Raw genomic sequence first — 7,764 nt, 5'->3', positions numbered from 1 at the left:
ATTCGTGGGGTCGCAAAGAGTCGGACACGACTGAGCGACTGAACGGAACGGAACTGGAGGCGGGCAGGAATGAAAACCTCCTCCCACGGAGGGGAAGCTGTCAAGGGACGATGGCTGCTTCGACGCACGTCCGTGATCCTCGCACGCGTGAGCGGGGTTTCCTGGGTGACAGAAAAGGAGGAGACTCCTTTGGCCTGACACGAGGCGAGTGTGTCCCTCGGCCTCCCTCCCCACCCCCCAGCCCCCTTCCTCCGCACGGTGCCGAAAGGGGCAGTCTCGAGGTGGAGACATGGAATGGGGGGATGGGGATGGGGATGGCGATGGGAGGAGGGGTGGGTGGGGCGGATCACCATTCAATGGAGAGAAGCTCGAGGCGAAGTCAAAGGCTCTGACTTGACTGGAAAGCTTTCTGCATCTGAATGAAGCTATCGGACGAGGCCCTGCAGGGGGAGGGTGGGGGAGGGTGGCGGTGGGGCCCACAGACAATAGCCCCTGCCTGCCTGCCTGCAGGCCGGCCTGCCGGGCTGAGGAGGCCCTCTGGCGGCGGCGGGGTCACGCTCCCGACTCCTGCAGCTCAACTCGATCCCTTCAAGGAAACTCCTGGGGTGACTCCTGTCCAGGGAATCATCCAAATGGGCCTGTTTCTGAAAAAGGCCCGAGTCACAGCTGTGACAGCTTCTGTGGATCTCCTGACCCATGGATTGACCTGCACCCTCCCTCCCATCCTGTCAGATCCTTTGGACACGCTTGAAGAGGTCTTTGGCCTCGGCCCGGAAAACAGGCCAAGATAAACAAATACGTTTTGGTCTTTGTGTTTTTTTTTTTTTTTTTGAACAGGGCGAAAACGATGCATGGCCGTGGATTGGAGAGAAACCTGCACCCCTCGCTGGCGCACCTGAAGGCAGGGAGGACTCAGCGGGACAGAAATGACATTCAGAAATGAACCGTTTACACTTGGTGACTATGCCAGAACAAATAGCTACACCAAACTTTATGATAAAGTGCTGTGATTTCCTTCTGGGAGGTTTCAGACCCCTCTCTATTGACCTTGAAGTCGATCATCAGTGTGTTCTCCGTCGCACTGCGTCAAAGCCCCTGCTCCCATCATAACCTCACTGAGATCTGCGATTTCCACCCGATGGACAGAGTCATCACACGCTTAGATCCACCCAGCTCGTCACACAACAGTGTGGACGGGCACGTGCGTGGGTGGGTGCGTGGACGCGTGCGTGCGTGGGCAGGTGGGTGGGTGGGTGCGTGGCTGGGTGCCTGCCTGCGTGCGTGCGTGCGTGGGTGGGTGGGTGCGTCCGTGCGTCCCTGTGCCTTTCACCTTTCAGATTATGAACCCCGCCCCCTCACCTCTCCCGCCCCCCCGCCCCCCCCACACACTGCACTGTCCTTTGCCTAGCTGTGTCTCTGCGCCACCCACCCTCCACCACACCCACAACCGCAGGCGCACCACACACCACACGCATACCTGCACACACACCCCGCCTGCACACAGTGCACACACACATCCCGACCCCAGACACAGGCACACCCAGCCCGTTTGCACCCCGCCCACGATTGCCACACACCGCACACTCCTCCCCTCCCGCCCCAGCCCCCCCTCCCCTCACAGCCCCCCCTCCCCCCCGCCCCAGCCCCCCCTCCCCCCCCCTCCACTGCGTGGTCCTTGGCCTGGCTGTGACTCTCCCCCTCTCCTCTGTCTCTGCCCACACACCACATGCGTAGACACACACACCCCGCCCCGCCCCCAGCGCCACACACACCTGCCCGCCCATTAAACCCCCCACCCCCGCACACACCATGCCCCAACACATACCCCGCACCCCCACCTCTCCCGCACCCCCCCCCCACACACACACACACAGACACACTGCACCGTCCTTTGCCTAGCTGTGTCTCTGTGCCACGCCGCCCCTCCCCGGGACACCCACAACCACAGGTGCACCCTACACGCCACACGCATACCCGCACACACACCCCGCGTACGCACAGCACACACACACATCCCGAACCCAGACACACACACACACACACACACACACACACTGCGTTGTCCTTGGCCTGGCTGTGATGCTCCACCTCTCCTCTTCTCTCGCTCTGCCCACACACCACACGCTGAGGCCACACACACCCAGCCCCGCTTCCAACGCCACACCCACCCCCCCGCCCATAAACACCCCGCGACGATCGCACACAACATGCCCGAACACACATCCCACCCCCCACCCCTCCTGCAAGCCGCCTCACGAGCCCCCCCCCTCCCCCCCCACTGCGTTGTCCTTTGCCTAGCTGTGTCTCTGGGCCTCTGTCTCTGCGCCACCGCCCCTCAGACCCACAGGCCACACCCACACCCACACCCACAGCGGCACCCTACACGCCACACGCATACCCGCACACACACCCCGCCTGCACGCTGCGCACACACACATCCCGACCCCAGACACATACACACACACACGCAGCCCGTTCACACCCCGCTCGCACAGGCCACATACCACACACTCCCCCCTACCCCCTACACACACACACACTGCGTTGTCCTTTGCCTGGCTGTGTCTCTGGGCCACTGTCTCTGCACGCCCCACCCCCTTCCGGCCATGCCCACACCCACAGGCGCATCCCACACGCACACACCCATGGTGCCCACCCGACACACACTCGGCCTCACGTGGAACCTATACACACACCACACACATTACCCCTCCCCCCACACACACATACACCCACGCGGCACCACCTGCGCATGCCCCAGACACACCACCACACGCCGCCTCCTGCCCGGGTCCAGCCCCGTTGGATCCAGGGAATTCGAAGGTGGGGACGGTGTTGGCGTCCTTGGATAAACACGTATTTAATGACAGAGATATAGAGAGATTAGAAACGGATAGTGTCGTAGGAAAATGAGTGGAGGAAAAGAGGCTGAATAACTTGGAATTCAGCCAGAGAAACGGGGAGCAAGAAAGAAGCGACATGGGGGTATCGGTCTTTCCGGAGACGGATCCGATTTCTTTCGTGTTGGGTTTGCCTCTCTACCTTTGGTGACATATAGGGATGACTACAGAGTCACGTGGGGGCCAGGAGTCCCGACCTTTCTCAAAATCAGGTGCTTCACATAAATGTACGAAAAAAAAAAAAAAAGGGGGTCTCAGGGATATGACATCATCTTCTGGCCGTGAGGCCTGCTGACATGTGATGATCCTTTCTTTCTGATCCCCAAAACACTTCTGTGTTCCAAGGGTGTTTTTTTCTTAAACCAGGCACCACCCTCCAGATAAAGGTACATGCCTGTAGGGTGAGGGTGTCGTGAGTTCCAATCAAGAAAGGAATGGGTTGAACCCAAAGGTCACATGATTCCTCTGAAAGGTGAATCCTTATGTCTCCTCTATGCTAGTTAGATTCACTCTAAAGGCAGGGAACATGGAGATGTAGCAGCAACCATCAGCCCAACACATGAAAACCCTTTCCCCCATGGTGCCCTGAAGGTCTCTTTAGGCTTAAGAGAGTGATCGAGTGACATGTTTACATAGCAAGGACACAGGGCTGGATCCCAAAGGACAGGGAATCTATTCCAAAAGAGAACATTCATGGACTCACAGAGTCCAGTATTGCTCCCCTTCCAAACGACTCTATGTCCTTTTCTATATTCCAACGACACGGATTCATAGATTCCCAGGTGCCTAAGGATATGGAGGCCTGGCGGCAATCGTGGACTCGACCACCGTGAGAAAAGCCCTGTGCTCACGAAGACTCTCCAAAGACTCCCAGACTCTCTGTGCTGTTTACGGTGGAGAGGTCGTCGACACTCGTGTGCGTCGTGGCGGGAGTGCGGATGACCCTGTCACGCGAGCCGGTCTGTCAGCAGAGAGGTTTGACCTGAGACGCCCTCGTCACACCCAGGGCCGGGGATGAGCCGTCATGATTGGCCCGACACGTGAAAAACCCTTCACCCACGTCATTCCTAACCAACCCACGAGACGCGTCCTTTCTAGGTAGACTCTGGCTTTGGGGGTAGATGCTCGGGAACGGGGGGGGGTTCCTGAGGCCTGATCACGCCTTTGCGTGTGCCAAGCCTCCTTCCTCGTGACCTTTGCCATGGGCGGAGTTCCTCACGCTGGCCCCCGACCGCCTCCCCCCACCCCCTCCGCCCCCACCGTGTGCGTTCCTGTCCCTCTCTTTCTCTTTCCCTTCCTCGCCATCCCTCTGCCCCTCCCTCCCCTCCCTCCACCTTCACAGGACAGGGTGCCTTTCAGATGAGTCTGCCTGTTGTGCGTACACCCTTGACGTGACGATTGCTACAGTCTGACCTGTCACGCCTGTCACCTGGGGCGGCGGGGTGGGGTGGTGGTCAAACATGCTCGGGACGCTAGGGATAGCTTTCTCTGTGGAAGGTGGAAGCCTCCCTTCCGTCCCTCGCTGCAGACAAGCAAACGGACCGCCACTGAGAGCGATGGTGTTTGCCACTTGGGGCATCCCTTCCACGGTCTCTACGGATTGACACGCCACCCACTTCACCGAGCGAGTCGTAGGAGCCTTCACCCAGAGCTCTTGCGACATTCTTCAGAACGGTCAGTCTTCCGGTCCCCCGCCATCATCAGGCGAGGTGTAGAGAACCGATGGGAAAGCTGGAGGAATGACTTCTGTCATGGCGTTGGGTGAACTGAGGAAGAGGATGCTACAGTGGACGCCTGACTTCTTGAGGAACACAGGATTGGGGGCGGGGAGGAGCAGGCGGTCCCCTTAGGAGGTCGGGTTGAACGCGTACACATAAACTGGACGTCAGAACAATCCACGGGCACCAGGATCCTATGCCAGCGCAGGAAAGTAGACGTATGACTTTGCATGAACCTCTGAGGGAAAAGAATCTGAACACCTGAAACGACCATGACTTTGTAACGCCCCTCCCCGCGCCCCCCCCCCCCCAACCCGCCCATACTTCATTTCTGCCATAAGGGTGGTGTCATGTGCGTATCTGAGGTGATGGATATTTCTCCCGGCAATCTTGACTCCAGCTTGCGCTTCATCCAGCCCAGCGTTTCTCATGATGTGTACTCAGCCTGTAGGTTACATAAGCAGGGTGGCGATAGACAGCCTTGATGGACTCCTTTCCCTATTTGGAACCAGCCTGTTGGGTTTCCGTGTCTAGTTCTAACTGTAGCTTCCTGACCTGCAGAGATACAGATTCCTCCTTTGTTTTTGTTTTTTTTTGTTTTTTTAAATTCCCTAACCTGAGTGAAAAGCGACAGAGACAGAGAGAAGACAGATGGAGGGATGGACGGACGGGCGGGCGGGAAAAAGACAGAAAGAAAAATAAAATAATGAAAGGACCTATACCGTTCCACCTGTTGCTTTCCAGATACAAAGAGAACACAGAGGACCGAAAGGACACAATGTTGAACATGTGAATTTGGAAAGACGGCCATCCCCTTGGTCCCTTCGTACAACACCCCTGTCGGCAGAAGGGAATCCTTTCTCTTTTTCTCTCGATCTGGTCCTTCCAGACTTGGGAAACTCTCAGTGGAGGATTCTTATCTCCTTGGCGCTCGTGATTGCCACAGGTTCCTTAGGGGCCCAGAGGGTGTTTCTGAGAAACGCGGGTACACACTCCTGGACACCCGGGTTCCATCCCTGGGCCAGGAAGGCCTCCTGGAGAAGGACATGGCAACCCGCTCCAGGACCCGACCCTGACGTCTAGAAATCAGTCTCCTAGACTGCCTCTCCCTCCGCCGACTGGTGTCTCGAATCCGCTCCAGGGATGAACCTGTGTGTTTCCTTGGTTTCCCTACAAGTGCCTCTGAGGGGAAAGAAAATACCCGATCGCTTGCACCCCAGGCCTGCTTTCCCGGACCCGTCCATCGACATCACGGCCTCCTGTAGAGGAGATACGATCGCTGATTCACTGAACGGAGGATCTGTGCTCAGAAACTCTTTCCACGACACGGAGGCCCTACTAACTCACCTATTTCGTCCTTCCCTCCTTCTGGGTTGTTTTTTTTTTTTCTCCTCCTTTCTTTCCTTTTTTTCCCCTTTTCCTCTCACGTCCATGCACACGCACACGCACATGGACAACGTGCCGTCTCTCACGTACACGTGTACGTGCACGCACTCACGCACACAGACAGCAGCTCAGCTTTTCCTAGGTTCCTTTTCCAGGTTCCAGAGGAGGGAAAACGGCTAGGGTTCGGAGTAGGCCGCCGTCCCCACCCCACTCCAGCCCACCGCACGTGAACCTCCGTGCCCGATGGAGTGTTTTGGATTCGAGTGACTACAGAGCCGGCCGGCGCCAGAGGAACGCTCTGCCCCTCCCTCCTTTTCTGTCTCTCTGAAGGCTGAGAGAGATGGGAATACCAGACCGCCCGACCTGCCTCTTGAGAAATCCGTAGGCAGGTCAGGAAGCGACAGACTGGGTTCCAGATTGGGAAAGGAGGACGTCAAGGCTGTCTATTGTCACCCTGCTTCTTTCACTTCTATGCAGAGGACATCATGAGAAACGCTGGACTGGAAGAAACGCAAGCTGGACTCAAGATGGCCGGGAGAAATATCGATGGCCTCAGATATGCAGATGACACCACCCGTATGGCAGAAAGGGAAGAGGAGCTACAAAGCCTCTTGAGGAAAGTGCAAGAGGAGAGTGAAAACGTTGGCCTAAAGCTCAACATTCAGAAAACGAAGATCATGGCGTCCGGTCCCATCGTTTCGTGGGACATAGATGGGGAACCAGTGGAAACAGGGTCAGACTTTATTTTGGGGGGCTCCAGAATCACTGCAGATGGTGACTGTAGCCATGACATTAAAAGACGCTGACTCCTTGGAAGAAAAGTGGTGACCAACCTAGATAGCATCTTCAAAAGCGGTGACGTGACTTTGCCGACTAAGGTCCGTCTAGTCAAGGCTATGGTTTTTCCTTGCTCATGTGTGGATGTGAGAGCTGGACTGTGAAGGAGGCTGAGCGCCGAAGAATGGATGCTTTTGAACTGTGGTGTTGGAGAAGACTCTCGAGAGTCCCTTGGACTGCAAGGAGATCCAACCGGTCCATTCGGAAGGAGATCAGCCCTGGGATTTCTTTGGCAGGAATGATGCGAAAGCTGAAACCCCAGGACTCTGGCCACCTCACGAGAAGAGTGGACTCATTGGAAAAAAACCTCTGATGCTGGGAGGGATTGGGCGCAGGAGGAGAAGGGGACGACAGAGGGTGAGATGGCTGGATGGCATCACGGACTCGATGGCCGTGAGTCTGAGTGAACTCCGGGAGATGGTGATGAACAGGGAGGCCTGGCGTGCTGCGATTCGTGGGGTCGCAAAGAGTCGGACACGACTGAGCGACTGAACGGAACGGAACTGGAGGCGGGCAGGAATGAAAACCTCCTCCCACGGAGGGGAAGCTGTCAAGGGACGATGGCTGCTTCGACGCACGTCCGTGATCCTCGCACGCGTGAGCGGGGTTTCCTGGGTGACAGAAAAGGAGGAGACTCCTTTGGCCTGACACGAGGCGAGTGTGTCCCTCGGCCTCCCTCCCCACCCCCCAGCCCCCTTCCTCCGCACGGTGCCGAAAGGGGCAGTCTCGAGGTGGAGACATGGAATGGGGGGATGGGGATGGGGATGGCGATGGGAGGAGGGGTGGGTGGGGCGGATCACCATTCAATGGAGAGAAGCTCGAGGCGAAGTCAAAGGCTCTGACTTGACTGGAAAGCTTTCTGCATTTGAATGAAGCTATCGGACGAGGCCCTGCAGGGGGAGGGTGGGGGAGGGTGGCGGTGG

Source organism: Capricornis sumatraensis, unplaced genomic scaffold, assembly GCF_032405125.1.
Source record: "Capricornis sumatraensis isolate serow.1 unplaced genomic scaffold, serow.2 scaffold32, whole genome shotgun sequence".
In the NCBI taxonomy this organism is placed as follows: Eukaryota; Metazoa; Chordata; class Mammalia; order Artiodactyla; family Bovidae; genus Capricornis; species Capricornis sumatraensis.
Note: the sequence above shows the minus strand (reverse complement) of the source record.